The 26,095-nt window shown below is 46.4% G+C and overlaps 1 long non-coding RNA gene across 1 annotated transcript; it reads right to left on the bottom strand.

Moving 5' to 3' along the window:
* Nucleotides 1-515: 515 nt before the first annotated feature.
* On the bottom strand, nt 516-25,285 carry LOC115618973. Its single transcript, XR_003994886.1, has 3 exons — nt 25,259-25,285; nt 1,924-2,052; nt 516-534 (listed from the first exon to the last, which is right to left on the bottom strand). It is a non-coding gene; the product is annotated as an uncharacterized LOC115618973 (long non-coding RNA).
* Nucleotides 25,286-26,095: the final 810 nt, after the last annotated feature.

Below are 26,095 nucleotides of genomic sequence, written 5' to 3'. Positions count from 1 at the left end.
TATTGATTCTTTTCATCTTTTTGTTGAATAGAATTTGCATAAATGCCTCCCCCATCTCTTAATCTTTTCCTTTCTTGCTGCTTCTCTTCTTACAGAGTATCATTTTTATAAACTTCTGCAAAACACTTGAAAAAGAAAATATTTGGGGTTTTTTTCAAAATTACAAAATCTGCTTTCAATAGTGAATAAAACAGCCAACATTGCTGATAAAATAAATTTAAAATATTTGCCTTAGAATAACCCATAGAGAGTACAGTGTTGGATATATCTCTTTCAATATACAGCAATTGTAAATTTCCAAAACAAATTTTGTGTTTGTAAATATGTGCTGAGGGTAAACAGAAAGACATCTGTGCTGGAGAGAGAAGTAAATAGAAGAGTTTTGTTGGAAAAACATTGCTTACTTGTCAAATATGTTTTTGTATGGATCTGGATAAGCCATAGTTCCAAACTCAGACACCAGAATTTGGTTTGCTTCTATACTGCAGTTGTATGTGTCACTTTGACGATACTTACTTCTGTAGTAAACTTCACCTGACAAAGGCCAAACAGGTTTCAATCACATTTCATGCAGAGTTCTTTAGAAAATTGGCACAGGTAAAGTCAGAGAAAGAGTTTCTCAAGCAGCTGTCCTTTAGCTAAGAAAAGTTTGCAGTAAAGCCAACAATGCCCTTAACTCCCTGATTTGGAAGGCTTTTTCAGCTCTCTAAGGAACCTGGGACTGTTCTTGGTGCAGCTGAGATGACTGGTAACAATTTGGCTAGATTCCTTGACTCCCAACACATTTGGACAATACTGGGAGACTGGGGAGAGGAAAGGAGGGATTTGGATAAACTATTCTGGTAAACCAAAACAATTTGTGTAAAAATTATTATTTACACATTAATGTGTGGGTGGTGGTAAATCTCCTGTGTTGACAAAATTTAGTTATGAGAGAATAACAAATTACTTGAAGGAAACAATATCTATCCTAAACAATTTAATGGTCCACTAGAATTGAACTAACTGAGCTCTATTTGCTTTAGGTGAGTAAAATATACTGGTTATTTCTTTATAGGTTATTTTGTTAAGGATGTAGAGCTGAACATGCAAGGAGATCCTGCAGTTGCATTAAATGACTCCAATCATAGAAACGGAAACTAAAAGGTAAACACTGAGAATGGAGGATGACAGGAGTAAAACCCAGTTCTTTTACAGATATATACTTTTTGCAGTAAGAATCTAGGTGTAAATCATCCTGTCTCACATTGTGAAACAGCTGAATGGATAAAAAGTGCTTTAGCTGAAAACAAAATATGAAGTTGTTTTGGTTAGAGGAGCTGCCTGTTTTCTCTCCATAAGTATGACAAGTAGGAGGATTGCTTGCAGGGGTGTCAAGTATACATGAGTGAGGTTTGATATGTTAAGTGACACGGTGGCCCAGTTTCTCTCCCGGCAGCTGTTATAGATGCAACCAAATCCCAAAGGGGTAATGTTAGGCTTCTGTGAAACTAGGTTGTTCATCCACAACAGAAAAGCCTCTGGATATTACAGTACTTGTACTGGTTGATCCAGTTTGAAACAAGTTTTCTTGCTCTGGGTGGAAGGCACAGGCTGCCCTGCAGTGACCAGCTCAGAGCTGGTTGCAGGCTGTCCTGCAGTGCAGACAATTTTGAGCTTTGGCACTCCAGAAAAAAGGAAAAACATAAAAAAAGGGGAAATAGCCCTGCAGAGATATTCCTGCTGCTGCTGTGGAGAGTGAGGTGTGAGTGTGTTTGGAGAGACCTTCCATAAGGTGATTACCACCTCACCACACATGCCACACTGCAGACGAAACATGCAACCTTATAACACTAATCAAACTGAGAATTAGCAACATAAGGCACCAAGATATGGGTTGTCGAGGGTTTGTTTTTTTTTTTTATCTGTTGTGCAACAATTTACCATTTTTAAATGTAAAGCTATGAAGCAGAGCCATGCCATCAAACCAGTGGTTATATTTAGTGTCCCCTATTGTGTGCATCCCTGGGCCATTTTGGAGAAGTATCCCTTGCAACCAAGTGGGCAACTGACCTATAAACAAAAAAGAGATACCAGTATCCATTCATTTAGGTGAGGGGCATGTTAGAGGACAATTTTCCTAACAGCATAGGCGTCATATAGGCAGCTATGCTATGGATGTGTCAAGATTTGTAATAGCATATGATTATGTTGGAGTTTGGGTTTACTAAAATATGATCTGCTCAAAAATGTGGCACTAGTAATATTCTGCATGAATATTGCTATATGAGATCACTGTAAGAAGATGAGATTGCTGGAATGTAATTTGCTAAATATCGGGAAGTAAATAAAATCAGACTTTCCTTTCCTGCACTCAGATTTTAAAGTGATATATTTAAACCTTTGTCCTCATGCCAGGAAAAGCTAGAGCTTATCAGAAGTAAACATATTTTTTAGGTTATATGACTTGCATCAGCTTTCAGTACATCAATTTAAACTTCAGGCTAAATGAATTCCAGTAAAAATTTCATTAATTAAATTACAAAGCATAATGTAGTGTCATTTTGGGAGTGCTTTTGTGACACTAGTCATAAGGTTGGTGTTTTGAACACAAAGGGTAGGAATATTATACTGAAAAGATATAAGTACTGTTGAGGTTTGAATAACAAATGTTCCTCATCAAAACCCTGCAGGAAATACATTACCTACCATTTGACACACAGAATAACAACAATTAAAAATTTTCATTAAAGAGCTGAACAAAGCATATCGGATATTAAATTAAAAGCTTCACTTGCTTCTTTGTGTGTATGCCTCCTGAGGGAACATTGAAGATCACATAGTACTTTCCCACACAATTCCTGCACTGAACATTGTCTCTGCATAAAATGCTATTCCAAACTTTTAATTCCTCTTATCATTTAATCCCATGTTGAATACATTGACACACTTTGTAACTAATACTCCCTTTACAACAGATAGAAATGTCCTCCTATGGAAATACTCAATTTTGTTAAAGCTGACGCAGTTGCAGAGGAGTAACAATTGTTTTGCTGTAAGACTTTCCGAGACCCTAGAGGGACTTTGGCCACTTTCTAAGAGAATATTTCCTGAATTTTGACCTTTTTAGGTAAGGGAGATGGACATTTGCCATTTCTTCAAACAAATGACATTAAGAACACAAGGAAAAACCATCCAAATGCAAAGGAAGGATATGGAGTAAATGTCAGCTTTACCTAAAATATACTCTCAGTCAGGCTAACCAACTGTATGCCACAATACTCACATAACTTCATTACTGTTACAGTTCTGGAATACATGAGGAAGATAAAAAATTGTTGACACAATGGATGGACTTTCATTATTATTACTTTTATTGTTACTATTATTATTACATTCTGGAAGAGCCTTGAAAACCAAATCTTGCTTGCCTTTCTAATACAAGAAATTCCAATGCAATAATTATAGTATTTTTTTGTATAAGATGAACAAGGTTTAACCTTTAATACTTTAATAATTGCACAAAACTTGAGTATCTAAAAGTAGTTGGTGAGAAGACAGTGAGGAAATGACAAGTTAGCAGAAAAAAAGAATCCTTCAGAGAGAATAGGATGGTGATCTTAAGAAAGTATATATTCAAAATAGATACATAATTTTTGCTTGGCTGACTACTGAACATTGATTGCTGAGCAAGTTTAGTCTGCTTATATGCCTAAAATATAAGCGTTTATCTTCTTGCCACTTCCCTTTCTCCAGTTTTCTGTTATTTGGCAATAGGAGAATGTAGGCTCTGCTATTTCCCCACTCCTATGGGCAACTGCAGTGTAGTAAGTGTAGTCTTCTGTGCTCCTACCCTCTTACCAATGCCATTTAGCACTGTAAATCTCTGCAATGAGCATGGGCTGCAAAAAACCTTTTGCTAATGTAACCTTAAATCTTAAACTAACAATAGTGTGTGGGCCTTTAACATAGTAGAATAGGCCAAACTGTTCTAACTTACTAACACATAGAGAGAAAGGAATGTTTGGCTGATGGGGGAAGGAACATCATGGGACTGAAAACAGCTAGGAAAACAGTAAATAACACCAAGGATGCTAGCCTTCAAGACAACAGAGTGGTGCACAGCGTGGAGCAAGACTGGAACAGAAAAGAAGCAAGGGCATACCAACTGCTAACTCAGCACTAGGACCTTGCGAGTGTGCACAAGCACTGAGGTCATTCAGTAAACACAGTGAGGAAGACTATCAGCGACCACCAGAGACCCCCCACTCAGCAATAAAGAGCATGCGTAACTAGGATGCAAATATTATAATTAGTTCCCAAAAAAGCTATGAATATAGAATCATATAATCATAGAATCGTACAATCGTAAGGGTTGGAAAGGACCTTAAGATCATCTAGTTCCAACCCCCCTGCCATGGGCAGGGACACCTTGCCCTAAACCACGTGGTCCAAGGCTCTGTCCAATCTGGCCTTGAACACCGCCAGGGATGAAGCATCCACAATGTCGTGGTTTGAGCCCAGCCGGTAACTCAGAACCACACAGCCGCTCGCTCACTCCCCCCCTTCCTCCCCCCACTCCCGGAGGGATGGGGAGGAGAATGGGAAGAATGTAACTCCCACGGGTTGAGATAAGAGCAGTCCCGCAACTAAGGTATAATACAAAACCACTACTGCTACCACCAATGATAATAACGATTAGTGAAATAACAAGTGGAGAGGATACAATTCCTCACCACCTGCCGACCGATACCCAGCCCAACCCGAGCAGTGATCTGGGCCTTCCGGGTAACTCCCCCCGGTTTATATACTGGGCATGACGTGCTGTGGTATGGAATACCCCTTTGGCTAGTTTGGGTCAGGTGTCCTGTCTCTGCTTCCTCCTGGCTTCCCCTCCTCCCTGGCAAAGCATGAGACTGAGAAAGTCCTTGGTTGGAATAAACATTACTTAGCAACAACTAAAAACATCGGTGTGTTATCAGCGTTGTTCCCAGGCTGAAAGTTAAAAAACACAGCACTGCACCAGCTACTAAGAAGGAGAAAAATGACTGCTATAGCTGAACCCAGGACAGTATCCACCCCTTATTCCATACCATTCACGTCATGCTCAGATCGCACATCTCTCAAGACACCATCACCCCTGTCCCATATATACACATATATATACACCCACACCCACACACAGAGAAAGATATCGTTCCCTAGTCCATGGACCAATCCCTATAAAATTGCTGAACTCATCCAGTCCATGATGTCAGGCTCCATCTCTTGTAATAGTCTTTCAGGGCAGGAGGGACGGTATGTAGTGTTGGGTTGTTGCCTGCTGATGATACCGCCAAAACTCGTCTGGTCACTGCTGAGCTCGTCTGGTTTCCTCAAAACTCATTCTTTGTTGAGGTGATGATCGGAGGGAAGTCAGGGTCAATTGCTGGCGACCTGAAGATATCTAGCCGGTGGGCTATAAAAGTGTTATAGAGCAGGCAACAGCGTACAATTGAGTTCATTGGCTGTTTTCCCCCAAAATCAAATCCCCTTGAGGTACACATCGGACTTCCCCATCTTCCCGCATTACCCACCAAGTATATCCAGGTCCCTGAGCAAAAGCAACCCCACGAGTGGGTTTGCCTTTACCTGAAGCAGGAATAACCCAGACTGTCTTCCCCAACAAATTCTTTATGTGCACCACAGGAACTTTATCCCCCTCTACAGGACGTAAAAGTTCTGATTGGGCTGGGCCAGCCCTGTTGGCAGATCCCTTAGTGTTGACCAACCAGGTGGCTTTTGGTAAATGTGTATCCCAGTGTTTGAAAGTCCCACCACCCATTGTTCTCAGTGTAGTTTTTAACAGCCCATTGTACCATTCGATTTTCCCAGAGGCTGGTGCATGGTAGGGGATGTGATATACCCACTCAATGCCATGCTCTTTGGCCCAAGAGTCTATGAGGTTGTTCCGGAAATGAGTCCCATTGTCTGACTCAATTCTCTCTGGGGTGCCGTGTCGCCACAAGACTTGCTTCTCAAGGCCCAGGATAGTGTTCCGGGCAGTGGCATGGGACACAGCGTATGTTTCCAGCCATCCGGTGGTTGCTTCCACCATGGTAAGCACATAGCGCTTGCCTTGGCAGGTCGGTGGGAGTGTGATACAGTCAATCTGCCAGGCCTCCCCATACTTGTACTTCAGCCATCGTCCTCCATACCAGAGAGGCTTTAACCACTTGGCTTGCTTAATTGCAGCACATGTTTCACATTCGTGAATAACCTGGGCAATAGGGTCCATCGTTAAGTCCACCCCTCGATCACGAGCCCATCTATATGTTGCATCTCTGCCTTGATGGCCTGAGGTGTCATGGGCCCACCGGGCTAAAAATAATTCACCCTTATGTTGCCAATCCAAGTCCATCTGAGCCACTTTAATCTTAGCAGCTTTATCCACTTGCTGGTTATTCTGGTGTTCCTCAGTGGCCCGACTCTTGGGTACATGAGCATCTAGGTGGCGTACCTTCACCACCAGGTTCTGCACCCGAGCAGCGATATCTTGCCACAATGCAGAAGCCCAGATGGGTTTACTTCTGCGTTGCCAGTTGCTCTGCTTCCATTGCTGCAGCCACCCCCACAGGGCATTTGCCACCATCCCTGAGTCAGTCTAGAGATAAAGTACTGGCCATTTTTCTCGTTCAGCAATGTCCAAGGCCAGTTGGATGGCTTTCACCTCTGCAAACTGACTCAATTCACCCTCTCCCTCAGCAGTTTCTGCAACTTGTCCCAGGGGACTCCACACAGCTGCCTTCCATCTCTGATGCTTTCCCACAATAGGGCAGGACCCATCAGTAAACAAGGCATATTGCTTTTCACTCTCTGACAGTTCATTATATGGTGGGGCCTCTTCAGCACACGTCACCTCCTCTTCTGGTGACATCCCAAAATCTTTGCCCTCTGGCCAGTCCATGATGACTTCTAGAATTCCTGGACGACTGGGATTTCCTATTCGAGCTTGTTGTGTAATTAGTGCAGCCCACTTACTCCATGTAGCATCAGTTGCATGATGTGTAGAGGAGACCCTGCCTTTGAACATCCAGCGCAGCACGGGCAACCGGGGTGCCAGGAGGAGCTGCGCTTCAGTTCCGATCACTTCTGAGGCAGCTCGAACCCCTTCATAGGCTGCCAGTATCTCTTTTTCAGTGGGAGTATAGCTGGCCTCGGATCCTTTATATCCCCGACTCCAAAAGCCAAGGGGTCGACCTCGAGTCTCCCCTGGAGCTTTCTGCCAGAGGATCCAGGTAGGACCATTCTCCCCAGCTGCAGTATAGAGCACATTTTTCACATCTGGCCCGGCCCGGACTGGTCCAAGGGCTACTGCATGAACTATTTCTCGTTTAATTTGTTCAAGGCTTGTTGTTGCTCAGGGCCCCATTTGAAATCATTCTTCTTCCAGGTCATGTGATAGAGAGGGCTTACAATCAGACTGTAATTTGGGATGTGCATTCTCCAGAACCCCACAACACCTAAGAAAGCTTGTGTTTCTTTCTTGTTAGTTGGTGGAGACATTGCTGTTATCTTGTTGATCACGTCTGTGGGGATCTGGCGGCGTCCATCTTGCCATTTTATTCCCAAAAATTGAATCTCCTGTGCAGGTCCCTTGACCTTATTCCGTTTTATGGCAAAACCGGCCTTCAGCAGGATTTGGATTATCTTCCTCCCTTTCTCAAAAACTTCTTCCGCTGTATCACCCCACACGATGATGTCATCAATGTATTGCAGGTGTTCTGGAGCTTGCCCCTGTTCCAGTGCAGTCTGGATCAATCCATGGCAGATGGTAGGGCTGTGTTTCCACCCCTGGGGCAGTCGGTTCCAAGTGTACTGGACACCCCTCCAAGTGAAAGCAAACTGTGGCCTGCATTCTGCTGCCAAAGGGATTGAGAAAAATGCATTGGCAATGTCAATTGTGGCATACCACTTGGCTGCCTTTGACTCCAGTTCATATTGAAGTTCTAGCATGTCCGGTACGGCAGCACTCAATGGTGGTGTGACTTCGTTCAGGCCACGATAGTCTACTGTTAATCTCCACTCTCCATTAGACTTTTGCACTGGCCATATGGGGCTATTAAAGGGTGAGCGGGTCCTGCTGATCACTCCTTGGCTCTCCAGTCTGCGGATCAGCTTATGGATGGGAATCAAGGAGTCTCGGTTGGTGCGATATTGCCGCCAGTGCACTGTTGTGGTCGCAATTGGCACTTGTTGTTCTTCAACCTTCAGCAACCCCACAACAGAAGGATCCTCTGAGAGACCGGGTAAAGTGGACAGCTGCTTAATTTCCTCTGTCTCCAAGGCAGGGATACCAAAAGCCCATCTATACCCTTTTGGGTCTTTGAAGTACCCTCTCCTGAGATAGTCTATGCCAAGGATGCATGGAGCCCCTGGACCAGTCACAATGGGGTGCTTTTGCCACTTCCTCCCAGTCAGGCTGATTTCAGCTTCCAGCATAGTTAATGCTTGGGATCCTCCTGTCACTCCAGAAATATAAATGGGTTTCACTCCTTGATACCTTGATGGCATCAGAGTACACTGTGCACCGATATCTACTAGAGCCTTATACTTCTGTGGGACTGATGTGCCAGGCCATCTGATCCACACAGTCCAGTAAACCCGATTATCCCTCTCCTCCACCTGGCTGGAGGCAGGGCCCCTCTAATAGTGATCATAAAATTCTCCACTTCTGTCTTGTAGAAAGGGATTAGTATTCCTTATCACAGGAGCTGGAGTAAAATTAGCTCTTTCACTCCATCTGGGAAACTGCTCACCAAAGACTGGAGCAGCAGCTTTCCTGGGAGGATCATCCTTGACCATTGTTCTCCTCTTCAGTTCACGCACCCGTTGCTCCAGAGCTGAAGTAGGTTTTCCATCCCACTTTCAACCAGGTGACAATGTGCTCCCCTGGAAGACGGGTGAAATCTTTTCACATATTCCACAGCTCGGTTGAGGTCCGGGGTCGAGAAGTGACCTCTTCTTCTTCTTCCTCTTCCTCTGACCCACTTAGTAGTAACTCTTGTTCAGATGCTGTTGCATGTAGTAATGGCATTGGGTCTTCCTCTTCGCTTCGCGGGTTGCTCTTTGTGCCTCTCGTCTGCTTTTGCTTACAGGGGCAACAGACATTGTTGCAAACTGGCCATTTGGTTTAGCTGCAGTGTTTGTCACTGTGGTTGGAGTGGCTGCAGTGTCTGCCACTAGGATTGGAGTGGTTGCAATGTTTATTGCTGGGGTTGGTGCATCTGTTGTGCTTGGGAGTTGAGTAACACCAACAGCTGCATTGTCTGTTGCTGTTGGGGTTTGAGTAGCTACTGTGCTTGTCACTGGGGTTGATGTAGCTGCGGTGCTTGAAGTAGCCATATTGCCTGTTGCTGTCGGGGTTTGAGTAGCTACTGTGCTTGTCACTGGGGTTGATGTAGCTGCGGTGCTTGAAGTAGCCATATTGCCTGTTGCTGTCGGGGTTTGTGTAGCTACTGTGCTTGTCACTGGGGTTGGTGTAGCTGCTGTATTTGAAGTTGGAGTAGTTGCGTTGTCTGTTGTGGTCAGGGTTTGAGTAGCTGCTGTGCTTGTCACTGGGGTTGATGTAGCTGCTGTACTTGGAGTAGCTGTGTTGTCTGTTGTGGTCAGGGTCTGAGTAGGTGCTGTGCTTTTAGTTGGCATAGCTGCGTTGTCTGTTGCTTTGCCATCAGATCCAGAGACATTTTTTTCCCTTTGAAGGTGCTGGAGAGTGTTGAGCAGGGCTCTGTAGGCGTAGGCCAAGCCCCAGCACGTTGCCATGATTTGTCCCTCTCTGGTATAACCAGGACGACAGCACACCTCGTTTAAGTGTTTTACTAGTTTTTCCGGATGTTGCACTTGTTCAGGGGTGAAGTTCCAAAACACTGGAGGGGCCCACTGGCCTAGATACTTGCCCATACTATCCCACACACCCTGCCACTCATGACTGTCCAGCCTCAGGGAAAATCTCTTGGTGGTCCTCCTATATCGTCGCCTAATCCTAGACCAGATTCGAACGTGATACTGCTGAATTTTTGAGATTAAACGAAATAGGATGTTCCTAGGACGGGATGGCCGTAGGTAAAACACACTCCGTATGTCTGCCAACATGCTGATCCCCAGCACAATCAGCAGGCAGGTTTCAAGGGTATTCAAAGGCCATCAAAAACCTTCAGAACTCTCAACTGCTGTTGCAAATAGGCTGGTGGGGGAACGGTGGGTGAAAGAGAATGCCTCCTTCGTAAGTTGACCCCCCCGAGGAGAAAAAAAAAGATATGCAATTGCTAAAATATTTCATTATATACCTCCCAATGTATAGAGGTGATGGCCACGCTGGAAGCACAAACCAGACCAGTTTCATGATCAATGAGTCTATTGTATTACAAGTCATTACCATGAAGTACAGTGAAACAAGAAACTTAGCCCAGGCCCCCCAGCCGATAAACACTAAAACAGCAAATACTGTCTGTAAGTAAGGTACAACATCCTGAAACTCTGAGATCAAGCGCAAAAAGTCTGAGAGCCAAATAATCACCATTGTGAGGAGTAGTAACAATGAATGCTTACCACAAATATGATTAAACACACTCTGGTCAGATCTGTCATTATCTCAACCTTTGGTGCCCCACGTTGGGCGCCAAAAAGAACTGTCATGGTTTGAGCCAAGCCAGTAACTCAGAACCACACAGCCGCTCGCTCACTCCCCCCCTTCTTTCTCCCCCCGCTCCCGGAGGGATGGGGAGGAGAATGGGAAGAATGTAACTCCCACGGGTTGAGATAAGAGCAGTCCCGCAACTAAGGTATAATACAAAACCACTACTGCTACCACCAATGATAATAATGATTAGTGAAATAACAAGGGGAGAGGATACAACTCCTCACCACCCGCCAACCGATACCCAGCCTGACCCGAGCAGTGATCTGGGCCTTCCGGGTAACTCCCCCTGGTTCATATACTGGGCATGACGTGCTGTGGTATGGAATACCCCTTTGGCTAGTTTGGGTCAGGTGTCCTGTCTCTGCTTCCTCCCGGCTTCCCCTCCTCCCTGGCAAAGCATGAGACTGAGAAAGTCGTTGGTCGAAGTAAACATTACTTAGCAACAACTAAAAACATCAGTGTTATCAGTGTTGTTCCCAGGCTGAAAGTTAAAAAACACAGCACTGCACCAGCTACTAAGAAGGAGAAAAATGACTGCTATAGCTGAACCCAGGACACACAACCTCCCTGCGCAACCCATTCCAGGGCTTCACCACCCTCACTGTAAAGAACTTCTTCCTTATATCTAATCTAAGCTTCCCCTGTTTAAGTTTGAACCCATTACCCCTTGCTCTACCACTACAGTCCCTAAGGAAGAGTCCCTCCCCAGCATCCTTGTAGACCCCTTTCAGATACTGGAAGACTGCTATGAGGTCTCCACACAGCCTTCTCTTCTCCAGGCTGAATAGCCCCAACTCTCTCAGCCTGTCTTCATACGGGAGGTGCTCCAGCCCTCTTATCATCCTCGTGGCCCTCCTCTGGACTTGCTCCAACAGCTCCATGTCCTTTTTATGTTGATGACACCAGAACTGTATGCAGTACTCCAAGTGAGGTCTCACAAGAGCAGAGTAGAGGGGCAGGATCACCTCCTTCGACCTGCTGGTCATGCTTCTTTTGATGCAGCCCCGGATACGGTTGGCTTTCTGGGCTGCAAGTGCACACTGCCGGCTCATGTTAAGCTTCTCGTCAACCAACACCCCCAAGTCCTTCTCTGCAGGGCTGCTCTGAATCTCTTCTCTGCCCAACCTGTAGCAGTGCCTGGGATTGCCCCCACCCAGGTGTAGGACCTTACACTTGGCTTGGTTAAACTTCATAAGGTTGGCATTGGCCCACCTCTCAAGTGTGTCAAGGTCCCTCTGGATGGCATCCCTTCCCTCCAGCATATGAACCGAACCACACAGCTTGGTGTCGTCGGCAAACTTGCTGAGGGCGCACTCAATCCCACTGTCCATGTTGCTGACAAAGATGTTGAACAGGACCGGTCCCAACACCGATCCCTGAGGGACACCACTTGTTACAGGTTTCCAACTGGACATCGAGCCATTTACCACAACTCTTTGCATGCGGCCATCGAGCCAGTTCTTTATCCACCGAGTGGTCCATCTATCAAATTGTTGACTCTCCAATTTAGAGACAAGGATGTCGTGCGGGACAGTGTCGAATGCTTTGCACAAGTCCAGGTAGATGACGTCAACTGCTCTGCCCCGTCCATCAGTTCCATGGCTCCATCATAGAAGGCCACCAAATTGGTCAGGCAGGATTTGCCCTTAGTGAAGCCATGTTGGCTGTCACCAACCACCTCGTTGTTTTTCATGTGCCTTAGCATGTTTTCCAGGAGAAACTGTTCCAAGATTTTGCCAGGCACAGAGGTGAGGCTGACTGGTCTGTAGTTCCCTGGGTCTTCCACCTTCCCCTTCTTGAAAATGGGGGTTATATTGCCCTTCTTCCAGTCATCGGGAACTTCACCTGACTGCCAGGATTTTTCAAATATGATGGACAGTGGTTTAGCAACTTCATTCGCCAGCTCCTTCAGGACCTGCGGGTGGATTTCACCAGGTCCCATAGACTTGTGCACGTTCAGGTTCTTAAGATGGTCTCGAACCTGATCCTCTCCTGCCGTGGGCCTAAGGTCTTCATTCTCACAGTCCCTGCATTTGCCTTCCAAGACTTCCGTGGTGTGGTCAGAGCATTTGCTGGTGAAGACTGAGGCAAAGAAATCATTAAGAACCTCAGCCTTCTCCAAATCCATGGTAGCCAGTTCTCCTGATAGCTTCCGGAGAGGGCCTACATTGTCCCTAGTTTGTCTTTTATTTGCTACGTATCTATGGAATCCTTTCCTGTTATCTTTTACATCCCTTGCCAATCTTAATTCTAATTAATTAATATGCATGTGTTCGCTAAATAAATAGCTGCTGTCGGCAAGTATCAGGCATGCTCACTTTTGCAAAATGATTCGCGTTTGTGCCCAGCGCTGCAATAAAAAGAATGCCTGCTTTCTAAAACTCCAAATTGAGTCTTAGAGAGTTTCTCTGACTGACTTTTACGGTAACACTATCAGTGAGTTGAGGCTGACTGCATGTGGTCTTGCTGAAACCAGTCTTTCTTTCACTGTGGTGAAAATGGAATACTTCTGCTGCATATGAGGTCTTGTGAGTTTTTGACCCAGTGAAACTGCCTTCTGCTTCGGGGCTCATCATGCAAGAAATGCAGATATTTCTGCAATCCAGTGAACATCTTGCAGCTCCTAGGGCTAAAAATTTTGTTTAGAGATTATTCCTCTACATCAGAATAATCATGCTTAAAACGTGCCAGGACAGGCCAATAAAATAATTTTGCTGGAAAGAAACAGGGGAAAAGGGGATCTTCTTTTTAAGGCACTGTGAATTAGATGCAGCTTCTGAAACTTCTGGTGTAATTCAGTATAATTTCTGGGATAAATCCAGTATGAAAAACATGGAGCAAAGGGTCATCTAGTTAGGTTTTTAGATGAAAGTTAATCTTAGTAGGAATTAAGAACTTCTGTAAATCACACTGGTATCAATCAGCATCCTAAATTGCTTAAATAGCTTTAAAAAACTGGACCTAGTATCTTTTGTTCTTCAGATTCTTTTCTGAAGTGGAAATAATGATACTTTCCTACAACATGTTGTCCTAGGTTCAGCTATAGCATTTTTCTCCTTCTTAGTAGCTGGGGCAGTGCTGTGTTTTTTGACTTTCAGCCTGGGAACAACGCTGATAACACCGATGTTTTTAGTTGTTGCTAAGAAATGTTTACTCCGACCAAGGACTTTCTCAGTCTCATGCTCTGCCAGGGAGGAGGGGAAGATGGGAGGAAGCAGAAACAGGACAGCTGACCCAAACTAGCCAAAGGGGTATTCCATTCCATGGCAAGTCATGCTCAGAATATAAACCGGGGTGAGTTACCCGGAAGGCCCAGATCACTGCTCGGGTCGGGCTGGATATCGGTCGGTGGGTGGTGAGCAATTGTATCCTCTCCCCTTGTTATTTCACTAATCATTACTATCATTGGTGGTAGCAGTAGTGGTTTTGTATTACACCTTAGTTACTGGACTGCTCTTATCTCAACCCGTGGGAGTTACATTCTTCCCATTCTCCTCCCCATCCCTCCGGGAGCAGGGGGAGGAAGAAGGGGGGGGGGGAGTGAGCGAGTGGCTGCATGGTTCCGAGTTACCGGCTTGGCTCAAACCACAACAGTTCTTTTTGGCGCTCAACGTGGGGCACGAAGGGTTGAGATAACGACAGATCTGACCAGAGTGTGTTTAATCATATTTGTGATAAGCATTCATTGTTACTACTCATCACAATGGTGATTTATTGGTTCTCAGAGTTGTTGTGCTTGATCTCAGAGTTTCAGCATGTTGTACCTTACTTAGAGCCAGTATTTGCTGTTTTAGTGTTTACAGGCTGGGGGGCCTGGGCTAAGGTTCTTGTTTCACTGTACTACATGGTAATGACTTGTAATACAATAGACTCATTGATCATGAAAGTGGTCTGGTTTGTGCTTCCAGCGTGGCCATCACCTCTATACATTGGGAGGTATATAATGAAATATTTTAGCAATTGCATATCTTTTTTTTCTCCTCGGGGGGGTCAACTTACGAAGGAGGCATTCTCTTTCACCCCCCGTTCCCCCACCAGCCTATTTGCAACAGCAGTTGAGAGTTCTGAAGGTTTTAGATGGCCTTTGAATACCCTTGAAACCTGCCTGCTGATTGTGCTGGGGATCAGCATGTTGGCAAACATACGGAGTGTGTTTTACCCACGGCCATCCCACCCTGGGAACACCCTATTTCGTCTGATCTTGAAAGTTAAGCAGTATTGGGTTCAAATCTGGTCTAGGGTTAGATGACGATATAGGAGGACCACCAAGAGATTTTCCCTGAGGCTGGACAGTCATAAGTGGCAGGGTGTGTGGGATAGTATGGGCAAGTATCTAGGCCAGTGGGCCCCTCCAGTGCTTTGGAACTTCACCCCTGAACAAGTGCAACATCCGGAAAAACTAGTAAAACACTTAAACGAGGTGTGCTGTCGTCCTGGTTATACCAGATAGGGACAAAACATGGCAACGTGCTGGGGCTTGGCCTACGCCTACAGAGCCCTGCTCAACACTCTCCAGCACCTTCAAAGGGAAAAAAATGTCTCTGGATCTGATGACAAAGCAACAGACAACGCAGCTATGCCAACTACAAGCACAGCAGCTACTCAGACCCTGACCACAACAGACAACACAGCTACTCCAAGTACAGCAGCTACATCAACCCCAGTGACAAGCACAGCAGCTACTCAAACCCTGACCACAACAGACAACGCAACTACTCCAACTTCACATACAGCAGCTACCCCAACCCCAGTGACAAGCACCGCAGCTACACCAATCCCAGTGACAAGTACAGTAGCTACTCAAACCCTGACAGCAACAGACAATGCAGCTGTTGGTGTTACTCAACCCCCAAGCACAACAGATGCACCAACCCCAGCAACAGACATTACAACCACTCCAATCCTAGTGGCAGACACTGCAGCCACTCCAACCACAGTGACAAACACTGCAGCTAAACCAAATGGCCAGTTTGTGACAATATCTGTTGCCCCTGTAAGCAAAAGCAAACGAGAGGCACAAAGAGCAACCCCTGCAGTGAAGAAAGAGGAAGACCCAATGCAATTACTACATGGAACAGCATCTGAACAAGAGTTACTACTATGTGGATCAGAGGAAGAGGAAGAAGAGGTGACTTCTTGACCCCAGACCTCAACCGAGCTGTGGAATACATAAAAAGATTTCACCCATCTTCCAGGGGAGCACACTGTCACCTGGTTGCTCCCATGCTGGGACAATGGGGCCGACAGTCACGAACTAGAAGGTAGGGAAGCCACGCAGCTGGGATCACTTGCTAGGGAAGGAGGAATTGACAAAGTGATTGCAAGAGAGAAGCGAGCCCTCAGTCTTTGGAGGCGGCTCCTGGCAGCTCTGAAGGAAAGGTTTCTCTACAAAAGCGATATTATGAGTAGCTCAGCCAACTGGACCATGATAGAGAAAGGCATCCAGTCCCTGAGGGAATCAGCCATTCTAGAGATGATCTATCGTAGGCCGGATGCCAGGAACACATCCGTAGATCCAGATGAAGTCGAATGTACACGACCCATGTGGCGGAAACTTGCACGGAGTGCACCATCATCGTATGCCCACTCACTGGCATCAGTGACCTGGAATGATGGAGCATCACCAACAGTGGATGAACAGATTCGTCAACTCCGAGAGTTCAAAGACAATCTCACCCCTTCCATCATTTCAGCTGTGGAAACTGTCCCAGGAGTTCAAACAACTGAGACATGATTTATCGGATCTATCCAGCTCCCCACGTGTACCAACCCATGTCTCAACTATTAACAGAAGGTGCCCTACTGCTCGAGAAAGAAAATATAGGAGGTACATGACATGGGACACCCCATGGTTTTACCTGCAGGATCACGGAGAAGACATGAGAAAGAGGGATGGAAAACCTACCTCAGTTCTGGAGGAACAGGTTAATGATGATCCTCCCAAGAAAGTTGCTGCTCCAGTCTCTGGTGAGCAGTTTCCCAGATGGAGTGCAAGAGCTGATTTTACTCCAGCTCCTGTGATAAGGAATACTAATCCCATTCAGCAAAACATAAAAGGACAATCTTATGACCACCATTAGAGGGGCCCTGCCTCCAGCCAGGTGGAGGAGAGGGATAATCGGGTTTACTGGACTGTGTGGATCAGATGGCCTGGCACATCAGTCTCACAGAAGTATAAGGCTCTAGGAGACAGCGGTGCACAGTGTACTCTGATGCCATCAAGCTGTCAAGGGGTGGAACCCATTTATATTTCTGGAGTGACAGGAGGATCCCAAGCATTAACTATGCTGGAAGCTGAAATCAGCCTGACTGGGAGGAAGTGGCAAAAGCACCCCATTGTGACTGGTCCAGGGGCTCCATGCATCCTTGGCATAGACTATCTCAGGAGAGGGTACTTCAAAGACCCAAAAGGGTATAGATGGGCTTTTGGTATCCCTGCCTTGGAGACAGAGGAAATTAAGCAGCTGTCCACTTTACCCGGTCTCTCAGAGGATCCTTCTGTTGTGGGGTTGCTGAAGGTCGAAGAACAACAAGTGCCAATTGCGACCACAACAGTGCACCAGCGGCAATATCGCACCAACCGAGACTTCTTGATTCCCATCCATAAGCTGATCCGCAGACTGGAGAGCCAAGGAGTGATCAGCAGGACCCGCTCACCCTTTAATAGCCCCATATGGCCAGTGCAAAAGTCTAATGGAGAGTGGAGACTAACAGTAGACTATCGTGGCCTGAATGAAGTCACACCACCATTGAGTGCTGATGTACTGGACATGCTAGGAGTTCAATATGAACTGGAGTCAAAGGCAGCCAAGTGGGATGCCACAATTGACATTGCATTTTTCTCAATCCCTTTGGCAGCAGAATGCAGGCCACAGTTTGCTTTCACTTGGAGAGGCATCCAGTACACTTGGAACCGACTGCCCCAGGGGTGGAAACACAGCCCTACCATCTGCCATGGATTGATCCAGACTGCACTGGAGCAGGGGCAAGCTCCAGAACACCTGCAATACATTGATGACATCATCGTGTGGGGTGATACAGCAGAAGAAGTTTTTGAGAAAGGGAGGAAGATAATCCAAATCCTGCTGAAGGCCGGTTTTGCCATAAAATGGAGTAAGGTCAAGGGACCTGCACAGGAGATTCAATTTTTGGGAATAAAATGGCGAGATGGATGCTGTCAGATCCCCACAGACGCGATCAACAAGATAACAGCAATGTCTCCACCAACTAACAAGAAAGAAACACAAGCTTTCTTAGGTGTTATGGGGTTCTGGAGAATGCACATCCCAAATTACAGTTCGATTGTAAGCCCTCTCTATCACGTGACCCGGAAGAAGTAAGATTTCAAATGGGGCCCTAAGCAACAACAAGCCTTTGAAGAAATTAAACAAGAAATAGTTCATGCAGTAGCCCTTGGACCTGTCCGGGCCGGGCCAGATGTGAAAAATGTGCTCTATACCGCAGCTGGAGAGAATGGTCCTGCCTGAAGCCTCTGGCAGAAAGCTCCAGGGGATACTTGAGGTCGACTCCTCGGCTTTTGGAGTCGGGGATATAAAGGATCTGAGGCCAGCTATAGTCCCACTGAAAAAGAGATACTGGCAGCCTATGAAGGGGTTCGAGCTGCCTCAGAAGTGATTGGCACTGAAGCACAGCTCCTCCTGGCACCCCGGTTGCCTGTGCTGGGCTGGATGTTCAAAGGCCTGGTCTCCATCATGCATCTGATGCTACATGGAGTAAGTGGACCGCACTAATTACACAACGAGCTCGAATAGGAAATCCCAGTCGTCCAGGAATTCTAGAAGTCATCATGGACTGGCCAGAGGGCAAAGATTTTGGGATGTCACCAGAAGAGGAGGTGACACGTGCTGAAGAGGCCCCACCATAAAATGAACTGTCAGAGAGTGAAAAGCAATAAGCCTTGTTTACTGATGGGTCCTGCCCTATTGTGGGAAAGCATCAGAGATGGAAGGCAGCTGTGTGGAGTCCCCTGGGACAAGTATACAAACGCCTGTAGTACGGGGAACAAGCAAGAGGAATTAGAGATGTGTGCAATGCTACGGGAATATGATGTCATTGGTATCACAGAAACATGGTCGGATGGCTCCTATGACTGGAATGTCGGAATGGAAGGTTACAGGCTGTTTAGAAAAGACAGGCCAGGCAGACGGGGAGGGGGCGTTGCTATCTATGTCAGTGATAGGCTAGAGAGTATGGAACTCTGTCTGGGGACGGGTGATGAGGTAACAGAGTGTTTGTGGGTCAGGATCAAAGGGAGAACAGCAATGGGGGACATTACGGTGGGGATCTGTTACAGGCCGCCTGATCAAGAGGACTCTGTGGATGAAGCGCTCTACAGACAGATAGGAGCAGCCTCACGCTCGCAGGCCCTAGTCCTCATGGGGGACTTCAACTATCCTGACATCTGTTGGAGGGACGGTACGGCCCGGCACAAGCAATCCAGGAGGTTCCTCGATTGTGTGGAAGACAACTTCCTCTTTCAAGCAGTAGAGGAGCCGACGAGGAGAGGTGCCATGCTGGACCTTGTGCTCACCAACAGGGAGGGACTGGTTGGAAATGTAACGCTCCAGGGCAGCCTTGGCTCTAGTGATCACAAGATGATTGACTTTGAGATCCTCAGGACGGTGAGAAGAGCATGCAGCAAGCTCACTGCCCTGGACTTCAAGAAAGCAGACTTTGGCCTCTTCAGGAACCTCCTTAGTAAGGTTTCATGGGATACAGTCCTAGAGGGCAGGGGGGCCCAAGACTGCTGGTCGGTATTCAAGGATCACCTGCTACGTGCTCAAGAGTGTTGCATCCCGACTAGAAGTGTGGCAGGAGGGCAAGGAGACCTCCATGGATGGACAAGGAGCTGCTGAGGAAACTTAGAGGGAAAAAAGAAGCTTATAGAAGGTGGAAGCGAGGACAGGCGGCCTGGGAAGAATATAGGAGCATTGCCCGAGAAGCTAGGGACCAGGTTAGGAAAGCTAAGGGCCAGCTAGAATTAAGTTTGGCAAGGGATGTAAAAGATAACAGGAAAGGATTCTATAGATACGTAGCAAATAAAAGACAGGCTAGGGACAATGTGGGCCCTCTCCAGAAGCTATCAGGAGAACTGGCTACCATGGATTTGGAGAAGGCTGAGGTTCTTAATGACTTCTTTACCTCAGTCTTCACCAGCAAATGCTCTGACCACACCACGAAAGTCTTGGAAGGCAGATGCAGGGACTGTGAGAACGAAGACCTTAGGCCCACTGTAGGAGAGGATCAGGTTCGAGACCATCTTAAGAACCTGAAAGTGCACAAGTCCATGGGACCTGATGAAATCCATCCACGGGTCCTGAAGGAGTTGGCGAATGAAGTTGCTAAGCCACTGTCCATCATATTCGAAAAATCCTGGCAGTCAGGTGAAGTTCCCGATGACTGGAAGAAGGGCAATATAACCCCCATTTTCAAGAAGGGGAAGGTGGAAGACCCAGGGAACTACAGACCAGTCAGTCTCACCTCTGTGCCTGGCAAAATCTTGGAACAGTTTCTCCTGGAAAACCTGCTAAGGCACATGAAAAACAATGAGGTGGTTGGTGACAGCCAACATGGCTTCACTCAGGGGAAATCCTGCCTGACCAATTTGGTGGCCTTCTATGATGGAGCCACGGAACTGATGGACAGCGGCAGAGCAGTTGATGTCATCTACCTGGACTTCTGCAAAGCGTTCGACACTGTCCCGCATGACATCCTTGTCTCTAAATTGGAGAGACATCAATTTGATAGATGGACCACTCGGTGGATAAAAAACTGGCTCGATGGCCGCATGCAAAGAGTTGTGGTAAATGGCTCGATGTCCAGTTGGAAACCTGTAACGAGTGGTGTCCCTCAGGGATCGGTGTTGGGACCAGTCCTGTTCAACATCTTTGTCAGTGACATGGACAGTGGGATTGAGTGCGCCCTCAGCAAGTTTGCTGACGACACCAAGCTGTGTGGTTCAGTTGATATGCTGGAGGGAAGGGATGCCATCCAGAGGGACCTTGACATGCTTGTGAGGTGGGCCAATGCCAACCTTATGAAGATTAACCAAGCCAAGTGTAAGGTCCTACACCTGGGTTGGGGCAACCCCAGGCACTGCTACAGGCTGGTCAGAGAAGAGATTCAGAGCAGCCCTGCAGAAAAGGACTTGGGGGTGTTGGTTGACGAGAAGCTTAACATGAGCCGGCAGTGTGCGCTTGCAGCCCTGAAAGCCAACCATATCCTGGGCTGCATCAAAAGAAGCGTGACCAGCAGGTGGAAGGAGGTGATCCTGCCCCTCTACTCTGCTCTCGTGAGACCTCACTTGGAGTATTGTGTACAGTTCTGGTGTCATCAACATAAAAAGGACATGGAGCTGTTGGAGTGAGTCCAGAGGAGGGCCACGAGGATGATAAGAGGGCTGGAGCACCTCCTGTATGAAGACAGGCTGAGAGAGTTGGGGCTGTTCAGCCTGGAGAAGAGAAGGCTGCGTGGTGACCTCATAGCAGCCTTCCAGTATCTGAAGGGGGTCTACAAGGATGCTGGGGAGGGACTCTTCCTTAGGGACTGTAGTGGTAGGACAAGGGGTAATGGGTTCAAGCTTAAACAGGGGAAGTTTAGACTAGGTATAAGGAAGAAGTTCTTTACAGTGAGGGTGGTGAAGCACTGGAATGGGTTGCCCAGGGAGGTTGTGGATGCTCCATCCCTGGCGGTGTTCAAGGCCACGTTGGACAGAGCCTTGAGCCACGTGGTTTAGGGCAAGGTGTCCCTGCCCATGGCAGGGGGGTTGGAACTCTATGATCTTAAGTTCCTTTCCAACCCTTACGATTCTATGATTCTATGATTCTAAGTTGCAGAAACTGCTGAAGGAGAGGGTGAATCGAGTCAGTTTGCAGAGGTGAAAGTCATCCATCTGGCCTTGGACATTGCTGAATGAGAAAAATGGCCAGTACTTTATCTCTATACTGACTCATGGATGGTGGCAAATGCCCTGTGGGGGTGGTTGCAGCAATGGAAGCAGAGCAACTGGCAACGCAGAAGTAAACCCATCTGGGTGCTGCATTGTGGCAAGATATCACTGCCCGGGTGCAGAACCTGGTGGTGAAGGTATGCCATGTAGATGCTCATGTACCCAAGAGTCGGGCCACTGAGGAACACCAAAATAACCAGCAAGTGGATAAAGCAGCTAAGATTAAAGTGGCTCAGATGGACTTGGATTGGCAACATAAGGGTGAATTATTTTTAGCTCGGTGGGCCCATGACACCTCAGGCCATCAAGGCAGAGATGAAACATATAGATGGGCTCCTGATCGAGGGGTGGACTTAACAATGGACACTATTGCCCAGGTTATTCACGAATGTGAAACATGTGCTGCAATTAAGCAAGCCAAGTGGTTAAAGCCTCTCTGATATGGAGGTCGATGGCTGAAGTACAAGTATGGGGAGGCCTGGCAGATTGACTGTATCACACTCCCACCGACCTGCCAAGGCAAGCGCTATGTGCTTACCATGGTGGAAGCAACCACCGCATGGCTGGAAACATACGCTGTGTCCCACGCCACTGCCCGGAACACTATCCTGGGCCTTGAGAAACAAGTCTTGTGGCGACACGGCACCCCAGAGAGAATTGAGTCAGACAATGGGACTCATTTCCGGAACAACCTCATAGACACTTGGGCCAAAGAGCATGGCATTGAGTGGGTATATCACATCCCCTACCATGCACCAGCCTCTGAGAAAATCGAACGGTACAATGGGCTGTTAAAAACTACACTGAGAGCAATGGGTGGTGGGACTTTCAAACACTGGGATACACATTTACCAAAAGCCACCTGGTTGGTCAACACTAGGGGATCTGCCAACAGGGCTGGCCCAGCCCAATCAGAACTTTTACGTACCATAGAGGGGGGGGATAAAGTTCCTGTGGTGCACATAAAGAATTTGTTGGGGAAGACAGTCTGGGTTATTCCTGCTTCAGGTAAAGGCAAACCCACTCGTGGGGTTGCTTTTGCTCAGGGACCTGGATATACTTGGTGGGTAATGCGGGAAGATGGGGAAGTCCGATGTGTACCTCAAGGAGATTTCATTTTGGGGGAAAACAACCAATGAACTCAATTGTACGCCGTTGCCTGCTCTATAACACTTTGATAGCCCACCAGCTAGATATCTTCAGGTCGCCAGCAATTGACCCTGACTTCCCTCCGATCATCACCTCAACAAAGAATGAATTTTGAGGAAACCAGACGAGCTCAGCAGTGACCAGACGAGTTTTGGCGGTATCATCAGCAGGCAACAACCAAACACTACATACTGTCCCTCCTGTCCTGAAAGACTATTACAAGAGATGGAGCCTGACATCATGGACTGGATGAGTTCAGCAATTTTATAGGGATTGGTCCATGGACTAGGGAACGATATCTTTCTCTGTGTGTGGGTGTGGGTGTATATATATGTGTATATATGGGACAGGGGCGATGGTGTCTTGAGAGATGTGGGATCTGAGCATGACGTGAATGGTATGGAATAAGGGGTGGATACTGTCCTGGGTTCAGCTATAGCAGTCATTTTTCTCCTTCTTAGTAGCTGGTGCAGTGCTGTGTTTTTTAACTTTCAGCCTGGGAACAACGCTGATAACACACCGATGTTTTTAGTTGTTGGTAAGTAATGTTTATTCCAACCAAGGACTTTCTCAGTCTCATGCTTTGCCAGGGAGGAGGGGAAGCCAGGAGGAAGCAGAGACAGGACACCTGACCCAAACTAGCCAAAGGGGTATTCCATACCACAGCATGTCATGCCCAGTATATAAACCGGGGGGAGTTACCTGGAAGGCCCAGATCACTGCTCGGGTCAGGCTGGGTATCGGTTGGCGGGTGGTGAGCAATTGTATCCTCTCCCCTTGTTATTTCCCTTATCGTTATTATCATTGGTGGTAGCAGTAGTGGTTTTGTATTATACCTTAGTTGCGGGACTGCTCTTATCTCAACCCGTGGGAGTTACATTCTTCCCATTCTCCTCCCCATCCGTCCGGGAGTGGGGGGAGAAAGAAGGGGGGGAGTGAGCGAGCGGCTGTGTGCTTCTGAGTTACCGGCTGGGCTCAAACCACGACACACGTCATGCCCAGTATGTAAACCGGGGGGAGTTACCCGGAAGGCCCAGATCACTGGTCAGGTCAGGCTGCATATCAGTAGGCGGGTGGTGAGCAATTGTATCCTCTCCCCTTGTTATTTCCCTTATCATTATTATCATTGGTGGTAGCAGTAGTGGTTTTGTATTATACCTTGATTACTGGACTGCTCTTATCTCAACCCGTGGGAGTTGGATTCTTCCAGTTCTCCTCCCCATCCCTCCGGGAGCGGGGAGAGGAAGAAGGGGGGGAGTGAGCGAGCGGCTGCGTGGTTCCGAGTTGCCGGCTGGGCTCAAACCACGACATATGTGAGGACACAAAAGTGTTACAGTAAAATCTCCAAATGTGTGGAATTTTTTAAGTACCCTAGCAACACAGTCTCATGGAGCCAAAATACTGGCAGAGCTCAAGGTTAGCAAAATATTTAAAGAGATCGAAGTTCTCTTTATTTTTCATAATTCAGAAATAATTAATCCCTTTACCAATGAAGGAATATTTACTGAAAAATGCAGGATTTGTTCAAGTAAACCACTGCATAATAAAGATCAGGTCTGATGATAAACATTTTGTTTGCAAACAACTTCAAATGTTTCCATAATATTTTTTTATTTTGAGAAAAAAAATGTAATTAAATATCATAAACCCACTGCAAGTTGTAGCAAAGCACTTTGTCTGCCTTGAAACAAAATCTTTTCCAATTCAGCCACCAAACTGAACAACAACAAAGTCCTGCAGATTTTAGTTATCATCTTTTTACATGTTGTACTTGGGAAGTGACTTTAAAATCGGTATTAGATGCCTACCCTTCTCAGACTATTTATTACAAACAGTGCAGCATGTATTTACTAAATAGAGGTTCTCAGCAATAATCCTCTCCTGTACCTGTAGCAAAAAACTCTTCTGTAAAGTAAAAAAAAGCAGTAAGAATAATAGATTGATCAAGTATTCATCCCTAGAGAGACGTTTAAAACTACTTTGGTAAAGGATACTCTGCAGTTTTTACCAGATTAACTTCTGAACCCTCTTTTTAATGGTAGATCGTGGCCTTCATTACTGCTGCTTTTCTACTTAGCAATACTACTGCAGAAGAGTCTCAATTTTAGTGACTCTCTCCAGGAGGCAGGGAAGAGTGTGAGCAGACACAGAGAGGGTAGGGAAGGGTTACAGCGAAGAGAAATCGAAAGGCAGAGCAGAGCCACGGGGGAGGGGGTGTCTGTCACCAGATTAAATCCCAAGACTTGTCCCTCGCCAGCAACTTTAGTGAATCCTGTTCAAACAGACTTTTTTGAAAAGTACACAAAAATGCACATGAAGTGAGAAAAGTCCTGAAGTCGGGGCATAAATATTATCTGAGATCAGTCCTTTAAAAAAAAACCTCATGTTTCTCTCTTCTGCAGTTTCCCTTTCCAGTGTTGTGTGAACAAGTTTGAAAACACCAACATAACCACACGTATTAGAACAGATTTTCTTTCACTTACCTTGCACTTTAGCTTTTATGGGCTCTGGATGTTCTTCTTTATTTCTACCAAATATTATCTCCATCTCTCATGCAACAAATGTGTTCTGGGTGCTGTGCCCAGCCACTCCTGCAGCCCTAGCACTCCCCTCCTGTCTGGGCTTAGACCAGTGCTTGCCTCTTACATATAAAGATAAGGTCAAACTGCAAAGAGAGCTAGTAGCTGGTGGCTTATAGATTGACAATTTATGCTAGCTGATCTTTAATCCCTAGCACATATACTAGAATTTTGCTCATTCTCATTACAATGAACTCAGTGATTCAAAGGAGGAGCAAGAAAAACCTGTTTGCTCTCTAGGAATCTATGTGAAGCAGCCAGGTACACACAGGAATCAGGCAGAATGACTCTGGAACATCACCTTCAGCATTTCAGGTACAAGTTTAGATGCCTCGTAGGGGTGCTCACCCCATTTGGCAGGTAGAGAGAGAAAAAGAAATCTCTACCCACTGTACTGAACTTGGCTTTTTGGGAGTGACAAACATTTCAGAGCAGGGTGTCATCCTTTCCATTCTGTGAAATTTAAACTGGGCTATTCTATTAATTAACAAAATATCATCACTAACAGTCATGTGCTGTATTTCTTTATATACAAGCTGTTCCAGAGTGAACTGAGTGGCACATCTTTGAATTAAACATCTTTTCACAAATAATCACTATAACATATTTTCCCCACGTGACCTGAATCCACTCTGTGAAAGCATGAGTGAGTGAGGGGGAGTGAGCTAGTGGCTGCATGGTTCTGAGTTACCGGCTGGGCTTAAACCACGACAGCATGGCAGGCATCATTAAAAATAAGGG

This window comes from Strigops habroptila, chromosome W (genome assembly GCF_004027225.2).
Source record: "Strigops habroptila isolate Jane chromosome W, bStrHab1.2.pri, whole genome shotgun sequence".
Taxonomy (NCBI): Eukaryota; Metazoa; Chordata; class Aves; order Psittaciformes; family Psittacidae; genus Strigops; species Strigops habroptila.
Note: the sequence above shows the minus strand (reverse complement) of the source record. Positions and strands in the feature narration are given on the sequence as shown.